Below are 14,563 nucleotides of genomic sequence, written 5' to 3' on the forward strand. Positions count from 1 at the left end.
CCTTTTTGAGGCAGGGTCTCCTCAATTTCTTAGCAGAAAGAAATGGTGACGTTTGAAGAGGTTATTGATAAATTTTTATTTTATTTTTTCATAGGGGCTAAAACTCACAAACTTCTCTGCCATCTGTTGAGGTGATGATAAAACAAGATGCAAGAGGAAAAATACTTACAAGATACAGTAGAAAAAACTAATCCAAAAAACCACAGAGGTCAGCAAGATTGTAGGGAGATCAACATTTGCCCATCTGACTTTCATTTGCTTGATTAGTTTATTGAGTGTTTTAGTGAGGATTAGTCTTCAGTATCTACTATGTGAACTTGTCAATAGATATCTTTCTTTCAGAGTTCCTCTGTAAACATTAAAGGACATTTCAACATAAATGACCTAAAGAAAAATGGCTACATGTCAGTCTACCTAATGGATAGCATGTGAACCTGTTAGCACTGTTAACATATCTGATATGTGCCGGATAATTCTGCTTAGCCTTTGTAAAAATGTACAGTCTGTTATTTATACTGCCAATTCCAGTGCTTCTGCTCCTGCTCCACTTCTGCTGCTCTTCTCATGAATGTTCCTGGGAAGCCATGACAGTACCTGAGGCCCATTATTGTCTTATCCTCATTCTTTGAGACAAACATACAAAGTTAGTCATCCTGAAGCAGCTTCAAATCTTCTGGATATGTGAAGTGTTAACCGGAGCACCAAAAATTGCTACGTTGTTCATTACTTTCTTAAGTTTTCCAATGTAATCCTCATACAAACCAGGCATTCAACGGCTGGTGTGTGCCATGGGCTCAGTTACAGTGACTTGCTTGGCTGCAAAAGACAAAGCTCTTTTAGAAATCCTTCAGCTGTCCTCAGCAGCAGTCACAGACTTTGTGTGACCAGTCATCACACTTAGCTTCCCCATGGGCATCTTGGCACTAATTGAGTCTGGGATTGCCATACATTGACACGTGGATCTCACAGCTGTGTTGAAGGAGAAAGCAGACATGTCACTGTTGCCAAGAATGTGACGGCATGAGGCAGACTGTACCCTTAGATGGAGCAACATCATCCCGAAACCAGTATTGCTTTTTTGTCCTATGTATATGAGGCTGATGGTCTCTACACACCTCTGTGCACAGTTATGACATGACTGTCATGGCTATGTTTGGGTCATGAGACACACATGTATTTGCTGATTTTCAGTGCACATCTATTATTTGCATAATAGATTTGGGATTTAGAGGAGTTTTGCTATCAAGGGCTATGCTGTCAACAAATACAGAATAGATCAAAATTCAAACCATTCTCTCAGCCATACTGAACTATTTTGTTTACTCCTGCACAAAATCTGCTTGCAAACTTGCATTCATAAACTGCCACAGGACAGTAGTCAAATGAATGGGACAATGTCCTTTTTTATTGTAGTTTTGGTACTGATTGTAGGCAGCCAAACTTTTCTTCCACTTATTTTAAGTGGTCTAACCACTATGTTGCTACTTAAGTAATAGGTTGCATAAACAAATAATGTCTTCTAACTGCATTTTTTCAGTGAAGGGCGTAATGAGTTCTGTCTTTAGTGGTGAAATTAGTGCTTTAAGCAAAACTATCTGATAGGGTCTTTCAGAGGACTTGGACACATAGTTTGTGAATCCTGAATCACTGTCAGCAAGAGACCAGAGATAATTTGTGGTTTTATAAATGCTTCCCAAAATAATAAATCAGTAATTGAATTATCATGACATAAAACTGAAATTTATCAGTTCTCATGTATTTCTAACAGCACATTTCTATGGACTCAACTAACCATCTTTCACAGTGTGTTAAAATATTCCTGGGTTTAGCATGTGCCTTTTACTGAGATGTTATTTTTACCATTATGGAGCATATTATGATAGCACTTGTGCTGGACTTTAAGGGTCAGGATCATTTAACACATGGTATCTCACTCCTGTGAGTTTCCACTGCAAGTCTAGAGTAATTGCAACAAAAGTATGGTTAAAACAGACAAAAAGTTGAAAGAAGTGCTGCCTGACAGAATTTATTAGATACTTCATAAGTCTATAATTCCTAATAGTGGTAGGGATATATATATATATATGCTCAAATACTCTCCACTGTTGCACAACTTTGGTTGTTTGACTTCTGTAGTGGTCACAGCAAAAATGAAATTTAAGAAAGCATGAGAAAATTAAAAAAAAAACTGGCATTAATGAATTATTTATCTAATTCATTAGATAACTAATTCATTAATGTTACCAGCTACATGGAAAGAAACCAGTATCCAAGCAAGAATTTTTAACAAAAGGCAGGAGATAAATTAACTGTAAAGTGGAGTCAAGTCTTAGTGTGTTGAGAGTAGTAGTAAAAATTTCCATGTTCTCAATGGGAGCAAAATTTAGCCTACGGGTTATATGACATTCATTAAAATATTCATAAGTTGTAATATAAGGCTGAATAGAAATATCATTCATATTTCATTAATATGTCAAGGTGAAAACTAATGGAGTATAGATATCACAGTTTTAAGAGCAGCTTTTTTGCTTGTATTTCACATTTCTCTCCTTGACCCTTTCACACTTTCTGGGTCATGTAGAACAATCACACTCTTTAATTCGCAACACCTGTCAAAAAACTCTGGCAATACAGATGAATGGAGGAAGCAGAAAGGCATATTCCAACGTTTGGGGGACTGAAGCAAGGAAATGTCGCCGATTTAGAAATCCTTCTTACGCAGGAGGCTGTGCCAGCAGCCATGGTTTCACCATTCATAATGATTGCATCAAGTTGCACATGACCAGCAGCACTCAATACAGCTCCATGACCCGCAGGAAACCATTCCATTTGTAGAAGGTCAAACATCCTTTGCCTTCAGCTTTTGAAATGAAGAAAACAATTTCAGGGGTATTTACTACCCAATTCTCTGACAGCTTTTGTCCTAACTTTCTCTAAGAGATATTTGCTTTTATTGTTACAGTACTTTGAGTAAATATGATGCTTGTGGCTACAAAAAAAAAAAAAGGCAAAAAAAAAAGCATTTGATTTTTTTTCTTTGAGTCATAAAGCTTTTACCTTGTTTCTAAATTCAGAGTGTCTCCCTGGAAATACTTTCTTTTTTAGGGTTAATGACTGACGTCCTTTCTATACAGTTTAGGTAGTCAGATAAGAATACAGATGATGCTAGAACAATACTATAAATGTGGAAACAAATCTATGATATTTTTACTACTAATGTAGATATGACCACTCTCAAAATCAAACCAAATTTTTTCTTGCCAAGGTCCAATTTTATATTGCATTTCTAATCCTTTTCTATGCTGCTGGTGTTGGGGGAAAACAAGATATAAACTTCCTAGAATTCTGTTTAAATACAAATTAAGTACATACATGAGCAATACAATGTCTAAACAGACAATTGAGTCCAGAAAGAATCCTAAATTATCAGGCATAATAAGCATACAAAACCTACTAAGACAGGCCAATCCCTTAAATCAAAATAAACAACATCTCAGTCACATTCTTGTGCATTTTATTGCAAGAAAAATTTATGAGACACCTGTGGTGAACCTAAAGATGATTTCCAATGTATTAGAAAGTCACGGCACAACAGAAAACCTCTTGGCACAAAATCTTGCTAACAGGAAAGGGAGGCATGGAATGACAAGAAGAGTGTATGCCATATAGGGAGTAAGTTTGCAGGAAATACTGGTAAAGCTTATAATAATATTGCCCAAAATATGCTATATCTCAGGATTATCATTCCCTTGTACAGGCATTCTGATTCTTCCCTCAGAATAGAAAAAACTTCTACAGTATCCAGCAATACTTTTCTTTCCAACATTTCCCTTGTTGTTCCTGCTGCTTCCTTTTGAAAGCATTCCTAAAGCACCATCAGGTTTATGATTCCATAAATCTGCAAGAAAGAATTACAGTGCAATAATGGTCATCTGCCTCTAAATTAAAACTGTATCATAACACTGGGGGCTGGTATCTATAACCTTGTTAAAGCCTACAAGTAAAACATTAAAAGAAGGAAAAAATTTTGTCCCAACATAATGTATATTATATAATTATGATGTTAGTAAAACCCTTCAGTGTAACCATGAGAGAAAAGGAATAAAGCAGTAAATAATTCCCAAGAAGGGACAAAACAGTAAATAATATGATAATATGGAGAGATGGCACTTGGTGGAGCCTGTAGGTGTGGCACACCCATTGTCACCTTAGCTTAGAAATGGTCACTGACAGCTTTTAGTCAAAGAGTGATTTTTCTAGTTAGGATAAAATTGAACATTTCTCTCATATCTTGTATATTAATAATTTTACCACCACACTATCCTTGATGGTAGTCATTTTATGTTAAGGAAATAAGACAATAAAAGAAAAACAGTGAAGTGTTCCTTTGACGTCCATTCCCTAAACCCAAGACATCAACACAGGAATAAGAAATAAATATTTGATTTACAAACCAAATGAAATTACTTTTTCAAGAGCCAGGCTTAGAATTGGAGGATTGCAGTGATATGTAATCCAGTAGAAGCAGGATTATTCTGAGGACAATTTATCCTATACCTGAATATAGATGTTGCCACAAGCTTGCTCTGAATTCACTCTTCACTCCACAGCTTTGCTTACTCATCTTTTTCACATTTATTTTCTTTGTCATTTTTGCTCTTCTCCTCTCTCATCTTTCCATGTAAAGTAGCAAATAATTCATTTGTAACAGTCTCTCACTTGGATTAACCTCTGTGTGTTTAATTGATTTTCCAATTTTTAAAGGGATGTCTTTCAAGATTTCTGCTTTTTTCTTCCTCTTTCCTGAATCCCTCCTAATTTTTCTGAGTAAAATAAATTTTTTTCTGAACTTCTGAATTTCTTGTGTTCAAACATTACCTTCATAACCTGTCAACTTTTACTGGTGCCTTTGCAAATTTATTGTATTCTTCTTTCACAGAAAACATTCATATATAAAGCTGTATGTTATATCATTTTGTTGAATCATCTTGAAGTAGCTGGTGATAGTCTTTTTTTTCCCAATCAAAATTCAAGTTCAACATTCCCAGTAAGAGAAACTGAAAGATTACATTGCTTTATATCACTTTTTAATGCAAATGAAGGGTACCAAATTCTCAAAGAAAATTTTTATTTCTCAAGATGACCTAGTAGAAGGAAATATCATCTAAGGTTTTGTATAATATTTTTTTCCAGGGTGAGGGCTCCTGCAAGACTCTTTAATATTCTGTATAAAATAAAGGAAATATGAGGAGTTAATATTTTTTTGCTTGGAGTTTTGGGAGTAATGTTCTGTTCCTTCATGCATCCTGAATATATCAGCCCAGGCAGAAAACTCCCACTCTGTGTTTTATGGGTGTAACTCTTAGGTATTATTTTTTATATTATGTTCTTGCATATCATAAATATGAGTGGGGATTGTTTTTAACTATCAGCACAGTAAAAATGCTTCAGCACTTGTCCTTACAACAACATTATGAGAAAATAAAAGGTTTATTTATCATGAGCATTTTAACAACTATTATTGCATGACTGCCCTTAGGATCCTGATATCCAAATAAATAGTTACAAGGGATTTGTCTTACATATTTTTCTATTGGACCAGTACAAGCTGAGTAAACAAACTGAAATCTAAAATTCACTGGAAAGTCACAGAAGATCTGTCTGTGTCCTCTAAGCACCTTTTGTGAATGCAGCAGAAAAATAATCTTTGTTCTCTTTATTGTCCACTGAAAGCAAAATAGACCTGTGATTTGATGTGAAAGAAACAAATCCTCAAGTTACAAAATTCAGATCTAGATAGCAAATGTCAAGAAATCAGTGTTACATATCAAACTCAAATTATCTAACAAAACACAAAACAATCACAATAGCGAGGAAAACTGGACTGGTAAGTCTGAGGTACTAAATTTGGCCATAAGTGGATGAATCTAAAAAAAAAATAATAGCGTATTATTCCAAAGTATTTTGTCTTTATTTTTTTATTTATTTGAGCATTTTTCAATGCTTGGAAATAGTAGAATTGTTAGAAAGTCTGACACAACGGACACTGGGTTTTCCCATTGCTTACAGGTTTTACTTTGCAAGATCATTGAAAGTTGCCAAAAATATCTCATGTCAAAAAGTGGGATATAATTCTTTTTCCTTGCTGTAGGACCATTTTTAATATTCCTTCAAATCAGGTTTACTATTCTGCTTCATTGCTTAATGAGGCCTCAGATTAATCTACAAAGAGTCAATAAATCATAAACTCTTTTATTCATGCTCAAAGTGCATTCAATCAATTTTTACCCACTGCTGAGCTTTCAGTATCATCAAATGTCCGATCTATCTTTATGCATTTACTAAATAATTTGAAAATATTACATTGACTGATTATACATTATTTTGAAGCACATAGAATCTATAGTTATATTATGATTTCTCAAGCAGGCAAAAACTTCTTCATTTGTTGTTGGGATGATATGAACATGATTATTGACAGCATACACAAGGTAGCTTTTACACACACAAAAAAAGCTTTACCTATACAGAAAGACTTTTTAAACATGTTTCTGTGTTATACCAGGGCTCTAAACTACATCTCATTTTCCTGCTCTAAGATTTGAGAGTAGCCTGTAGTACTCAGACAAAAGAGTCAGAAGAGCCTTATTGCTTTTACTCTTAATTGATGGCAGAGTGATAAGTGCGCAAATAGCAGATAGAAAAGGTAATGGGCATGAGATTTGGCTGCAGTGCTTTGGCACAGTTCAAAGGAAGAGGATGGCCCTACATCCCCTGAGGAGTCTATCTAGTCTGTGTGTCTTTCTATGCAGCCTTTTGTATTGGTTGTCCAATGGGCATTCTCAACAGAATGTGATTTTTCAGTTTTTGTTGTCCTACTAACAGCATAACCATAAAGAGGTATCAATGGGGAATGCTTTTTTGTGCAAAGGAGAGAAAAAGATGTTGACAAAATGGTCTTAAATAATGGAAGGTGCTCAATGTTCTTGTAGGACTTCGTAACATCAGATAGTATTTCTTACAAACTGATGACTACTATAGCCAACTCATAAAGGATTACCACAGCTGACTGTGAACAGACTTTCAGCATCATGAAAGTCTAGGCATTGTCTTACCTCTTACCTCAGTTGTTTGTTTGCTTTAAAGAATTAAATAATGTCTGATCTAGTCCTCCAAAAACAGGTGTAGGTAAGTACCCTCAGGTCATGGATTTTGACAGAAGAAAGACTCTAAGGTATGATAAAAGGAAGCAGAACACCCTGTTTAATCCTCACTATCTGCTGAATTTAGCTGTTCCATGTTTGCATTAAAGTTTTTTCAGGGTGGCACCCTAAAGAGCTTCTTTTTCTTAAGAAGTGATTATACAACTCTTCCAAGATTATAACCTGGCACCCAGCAAATAGAAAATTAAGACAGTGCTCTGAGGCAAGGCAGCGCATAAATCCTGACTTGAACATTCAAACTGAAGGATTGCTGGCATAATGCATTTGAAGTGCCATTAACATTAGAAATTTTAAATAGAATATGAAATTAGATTTGTGATGCCTACACAAAGTTAATTCTAACTCCACACTCCTCTGTGTAACTATTTGTGTGTATGCTACTTTTTTCCTTCATTGTAAATTCCAGAAAAGTGTAGTTGAACTGGCAGCCATACCAGGTATAAAGAAGAGACAGAACTTAATTTCAAGGTATTATAAATTCTTCTTTTCAGTCTTCAGATCAAGAGATTTTGATAGGCACAGCAAAAAGTAAGGTATTCATTTACTTTGGAATAAGGGAAATAAAATACATTCAAAACTCAGAAAAGTTAGAAACAATGCTGATAAATAAATTGAAACAGACAAATACCATGGAAGAGATAAGAGAAACACATTGTCATAAAAACAGATTATGTTTTCCTTTTGTCAACACAGAATTAATAGCTGAATGCTTTAATGGGGTTTTATTTTACTAATACTTCATTACATTTTCAAGACATGCTACTAAAGAACATTTATTAGCACATTATGAAGTGTTATAAATAATTGAAACTAAGCTGCTATTGTCAGTTGAATAAGTGCTTGCAATTCATTATTATTGCATTCCCCCCCTCCCCAACTCAGTTCACAAAATTCAAGGATTTTCATTAAATGTGGGACTCACTACACCAATAGAGAAATGTCCTGACACTCCTGGCATTCCTGGCTTTGCCAGCTTGGGTCAGGGACTGATGGTAACTTGCAAGATGGGCTCCTGCCTTAGCACACTCTTTCCCTGGCCTCCTCTGCACTCACCTGAAGAGCGACAGAGTAATTCAAAGAGAGAGATTATGCAGTGCAGTTTAACAGTGACGCAGTTCTTCTTGGCACAGTAGCATCACTTTGGAAGTCCTGAATGCAGGAAGGAGAATTGAAGGGATGTCCTGAGATGTCCCTTAGGAGGGGGGGCCCTCAGCAAGTGCTGATCATTGTGAGTGATACAAAAAGGCTCTGATGACTGTGAAAATAGCAAAAATACTACCCCAGATGTTCTTCCTCATGACACAATCTCACCCCACACTAATTATTAGACGGCAGAAGTTTTTTTGTACTTTGATGCTCAGCATGCTTTCTTTACTAGAAAAGCAGTAACTTGTGTATGATCCTGATTGATTCAGCCATTCCTTAATTTAGTTCAGAGAGTCAGTCAATATTTTGTATAATGTGATGTGTGTTTTGATAAGCAAAGAATTGCCTTCTGAATCACTTCTCAGGCACTGAATATAAAATCACCATATCATTTATTATTCCAGTTTGATAAGCAGCTGTGCTTGAATTGGTCATTGATTAAGCAGAGCCTTTGTGTCAGATTGCAATAGGAACTTGGTTGCTATTCCTTTAAAACAGTAGCTGTAACAGTCTAACCAGTTCTTACATTCCTGTAAATTCCAATATTATTTGGTATCCAAGACAAACACAACTATGGCTAAATTTTCTAGTGTTTTAAATTGGTGTATTTTTGCTGTTGCATATGCTGTGAAAACACCTAATTCTGTGGTATTTCAGAACCATTTATCAGGAAAGCGTTCCATGTTCTCAAGTGTTACACCTGGAAAAGCCACCTGAGATCTGCAGCTACTGTAGTGAAAATGTAGTATAAATGTATGTTGTGATGTAAGAGGTTTCCATAGGCATACATACCAAAGTGTTTTCCATAATTGGCAATAGATGTACAGTGTAAGTGTAAAAGATCAAAAGTTTCTATGGCCATCAGTGTATAAATTACTCTTATTTTTGTCACATGTAATAATACTTCTATTTTTAACAGAGTTTATTGAAGGTTTAAATTAATACTATTAGAAATATATTAATTCTCAAGAGAATTAAATTTTCTACTAATATTTACTTACAAAAAGTGCAACACTTCTGATTGGTGTGTAACCTGAAAAGCTCATTGATGCTGAAATGTATTTTGGAATAGTACATCTCATTTTATGTTAAGGTAGAAACCTTTTGTTGATACATTTTTATTAGTGAGGTATTTACTTGTAAACAAGTTCTGTCTTTCAATTTTTGCAAATTCAACAGTTTCTGATACTTTTTGTCTAAGCTAAACCATTATATGCCTTTGCCATCAGAATTTGTTGCTGTGAAAATGGTTATTATATCAAAAAACAAGATCATGATCTCAGGTGAGGAATAATTAGAAGGAGTAGATGAAATTTTCTGGCTATGAGATACCATCATATGGGCACAAGAAAGAGTTGAAAAAAACAAAGCCTTTGTATGTTTTTGAGATGATAATGTTTAATTGAAGATCTATTGACTTGTTTGTCTTCCCCTGGAAAAGATTATTATCTTCACGCATTCCATACACACGGTGTAAAAACAGCCAGAAGGATGGTACCTTGAGCAAAAAGATTTTAAGAGATGGAGAGAGGAAATTATACCTTTTGCCCAGAAGCAGTCTATGAGGAAATTTTTATACAAAGTAAATCAAATACTGTTCATTTTTTACAAATTGGTAAACAGCTTTGTGTATCTGCAAGCTAAATCAGATGCCCAAAGGACAGTTGCAGTGGCCAAGACTTTGGTTTAATTACTAACATTCACTGAAAAATCCTGGATCGATGCAGACTCTAAAGACACAGAAATATATTTCATTCTGCAAGGAGTGCCATAGCTTTGGAATACAGATTATTACATGAGAGAAAATAAAATTTTTATTTTCTTCCTAGACTGCTGAAATTTCACTATTTAAGACCTATTTATGTTTGTGCAATCACTCTCAGGCACTTAAGAGCCCAGAACATTTCAACTGCTTACAGTGTTTGCTTCTCTCAATGACATATTGAGAATCTTTCAAATTGCCAGCTAAAGTAATTAATTGTGACAGGACTAAAAGTGATGCAGTAATGAATGCCGAAGTAGTGTTGAGAATGGAGGAATGATGCTAAGCTTGGGAAGGAGGGAGGAAGGGAGGTGGTTTGGAGGAGTTTTTTCTTTGTTTCTCACCTTCCCACTCCACTTTAATTTTTTTTAATTGACAATAAATTTAATTAATTTTTCCCAAGTCAAGGCAATTTTGAACATGACAGTAGCTGTTAAAGGAGCTTTCCTAGCTTGTTTTGTACCTCTATCCTGTTGAAAAAGGACATTATAGAGGAGCTGGGTGGGTATTTGGCAGCCAGTGAAAATCAGCCTACATCACTCAGGTAGTTGTCCTGCAAAAACAGATACTGCAGACACACTCTGGATGATAGTATATTGCATGACTCCTCTGTGGGTCACAGACTCACATAACTGTTTGACTCATTTAGAGAACACAAGTGAGCTTCAATAACAACTGCATAGTGCCATATCTGAAACCATTTGTCTCTTCTGACACAGAAAAGAAAGAAGGCGAGAGGGAGCAAGGGAAATTTCAAGAGAGGAAGAGATAAAGAAATGGATGGCCGTGTCTCCCCTTGCTGTGCAGACTAGGGGTGAGTTCTCTTGCCTAAACCTCAACATCTGGTGCTGTTCAAGGCTACTTCATTACTCCTACATTAGGGCATCTGACCTGTGACCATTGCTCCAGGAAGGGCCTCATTTCTGTCCCCCATGTCTGGCTATCCTGAACATCCCATATAATCGCCAATGGCCCTGAGCACACCCATATATTCAACCAAATCATGACCCCAATCTTTATTGAATCTAATAGAATGTAGGCACCAAGCACAAATTTATGTATCTTAACCCTCAATTCAATCCCACTCCTATGTTAGTCTCAAACTGAATTCTGCTTCCATAAATTTAGTTATTGGTTTCTGGACAATGGCCAGATTCAGTCTAGAAACTGCTTAGCTGCATTACCAGGGCACTATATCTCCTCAGTTCCAGCTGAGGAAATGGATTGTTTCCCTGCTGTGGCTTTTACCCTTTTCCTCCTTTTCTGCTGCGTGGCTATAGAAATTGCTGCAAATATCTGTCTTGGCTTAGAGTCAGGAAAATGGAAAATTAGATTCAAATATCTGGACCTCTCACTATGTGGACAGAATAAAGGTGTGACTTGCTGCCCTTATCAGCATAGATGTGTTCATTATAAAAACCAAAGTAGAAATGTTTTGGTTCTAATTCTGAGGGGCAATGAAACAAAAATCCAGGCCTCCCTTATTACAATTTCAGATTTAAAGTCTATTTTCAGCAGACTGTCACTTGTGTTGTGGCATTTTTTGCCAAAAACAAAAAGACCTAAGCAATGGAAATAATCACTCAGGGTATACACTGAAATGTTGGTTTGTAATTATAATATTACACTTGGAACAAAACAATTTGTTTTTAACAAGATAGTTCAACAGATGTTATTAATTAATTTTTTTTAATGAAACAAAATGCTCCATCTCCTAATAAATTAGATGTTCTGTGTCATTTGAAGAAAGAAGGAAGAATACACATTTAAAAAATTACCTTTATTATTAAATGGAAAATAACTATGTTTCTAAAAAAATATAGCATGCAGGTTTATCCAATTATCCAGGCTATCTATGTGGAGAGCCGTGATATGGAAGGTGCTTTTATTCTTCTTACTCATTTGTTCAGGTTTGTATTAAAAGTTACGTCTACCTTTGCTGAGAAAAAAGACCTTTTTTGCTCATCCCTGCTTTTTTATTGCTGGTAACTCACATTCAGAAAGGGTTTAGTTAAGTCCTATTTCTTCTGGTACCTGTATCATCAGTAGAATTGGACCTAAATTGTAATTTATGAGGCCATTCAGTTACACAGCAGAAACAAGACTGTAGCTTATGACATGCTGAGGCCAATAGTAGAAGAAAATGGTGTTCTCTAACTGCAGGAGAAGGTGCAATTTGTCTTCAGATCTTTTATGATGGAGCTGAGAAACAAGAAAACATCACAAGAAAGATAGAGATTTCAAAGATTTTCTTATTGCCAGTTGATTTTTCTAAGCTTTCTGTCAGTGGGAAATAAGCATTTTGTTTGAATTTAAACTCACAACAATGCCACCACATGTGTGTTATAACCCTTCACACAAGGAATTTTTTACTACAGTATCCCAGCTAAGAGGGACACAACAAAACACAATTAATTGACATTATCTTTCATGTTCATTCACAAATTAGCTCAGTATTGGAGCTATGTTTGCAGCCTCTTTGGTTTCCATTTACTGCCCAGTAACTGGCTCTACTAAGGCTATTTAAGGACAATAGATGGACTTTTCTAATATGTGTCAAATTATTCACATGATTCCAGAACTTTCTTTATTCCCCTTTAAGCAGTTTGAGATAGAGATTTTCATGTGCTGAGAAAATACTGCAACAAAAGTTTGAATTAACTAAGGTTGTAAAAAAAAAGTATATTTATGAGTAATCTTAAAGTTACAGCCATATTCACCATTATTCTCTAAACCCAGTTTTGAAATGTTCAACTCCAAAATGTTCAGCAAATGTTTCCTGAGGTACCTGAAGAGTGGGAAGGCAGATGTAGAGGTTACACCAGCAGCTGTAGGGCAGAACTATTGTTATGACGGTGCTGTGGAAAGCAATTAACCTGCAGACCTTTCACTATTTGTGAAAATAGCTGGAAATGCACTGCCACTCAATTTAATTGAAGAGTATCTGTGCCTATTCTCTGTTAGTTTGTATTTTTACTTAAAGAAAAGCCCGTTTACCAAACTTTCTAAGTTGCTGTTAAAAAGACTTAAGAATTGAACTCTATTCTTGTTTGGAAAGTTTAAGATCTACAGTAGTATAATTTCACTTCTAAATAATGTCCTTTGATCTCAGTACTTTAGGGATGACTGTGAAGACACATAAATTCCTTCCTGCTGAAATGACGAGAAGAGAAGAGAAGAGAAGAGAAGAGAAGAGAAGAGAAGAGAAGAGAAGAGAAGAGAAGAGAAGAGAAGAGAAGAGAAGAGAAGAGAAGAGAAGAGAAGAGAAGAGAAGAGAAGAGAAGAGAAGAGAGAAGAGAATTATCATTTGTTCCTCTTTTCTTTCACACTGCGATTATTCAATGCTGCAATATCAGATATACCTTCCATTTAAATACCAAGAGAGATATTTAATTTTTTTTGGTTTTACATATGAGTCATGCATTTAAATCCAAGAGTAAAATGTGACCCTAATTGCCAGTTTCAGGTCTCTAATTTTATTCTTGAGTTTTTGCCATATCTCAGAATCTATCACACTGAATCTAATACCTGTGTAAAACTTATGCTAATATATTAATTTTACTTTCATAACCACTGAGCCTTTTATCTAGGTGTTTTATGTTATTATAGTCTGTTAAATGTGACCTCCTAGTTTTATTTGGAGGCTCTTTTCCTGGTTTTAGTAATTGTCTTCTGTCCTTCGTTTCCCAAGTAAACTGAAAGCCCTTATTACTAATGTTTTGCTCTAGCAGACAACTCAGAGTATTTTAGCAATTTATCTAACCATTCCTGATCATTATAAAAACTCATCAGTTTTAAAAATAAACCATTTTTTTTTATTATCTCAGTAGTTGTGTTGGCCTGTAAAAAGAACAGAGCTCTTCCATAAGCTTTCTAGCATTTATCCTTTCTTAAGAGTTCAAAAACTATAGTTGGCAAGTACCATTTTGTCTTTTTGATTGAAATTATTGGATTAAAGAAAAATTGTATTTAGAACTTAGAAGTAGTTCACTTCTGAGTTGTTATACTCTAATTAGAAATATAGTTTAGGGGTTCATTTGCTCATAAAAAATAAAATGAAAAAACAAAACTGAGAATTGTTGTCATATTACAAGACCAGAGATAGTTAGAAAATTCTACTCTGCTTAACTACTCTACAGCAATGTGTAAATAATTAATATTTTGGAAGTAACAGTGCAGATATCACTCATAAAACAAGTATAAGGAAAATCTGGTTGTATGACTCATCACAACAACAATTTATGTATAGCACCTGAGCCAACTCTTACTAATTTTTGCTCTGGTAAAGATACCAGACCCTGTTATCATATAATACTAAAGTTCAAAGATGTATGATTTATCTTAAATGCTTTGTACCTTGAGCTTTGAATGTCTGATGAAGAAGGTAATGATGTCTGGACATGAATTAATTGAAATACTGATTAAGGATGCA

Source organism: Camarhynchus parvulus, chromosome 3 (assembly GCF_901933205.1).
Source record: "Camarhynchus parvulus chromosome 3, STF_HiC, whole genome shotgun sequence".
Classification (NCBI taxonomy): Eukaryota; Metazoa; Chordata; class Aves; order Passeriformes; family Thraupidae; genus Camarhynchus; species Camarhynchus parvulus.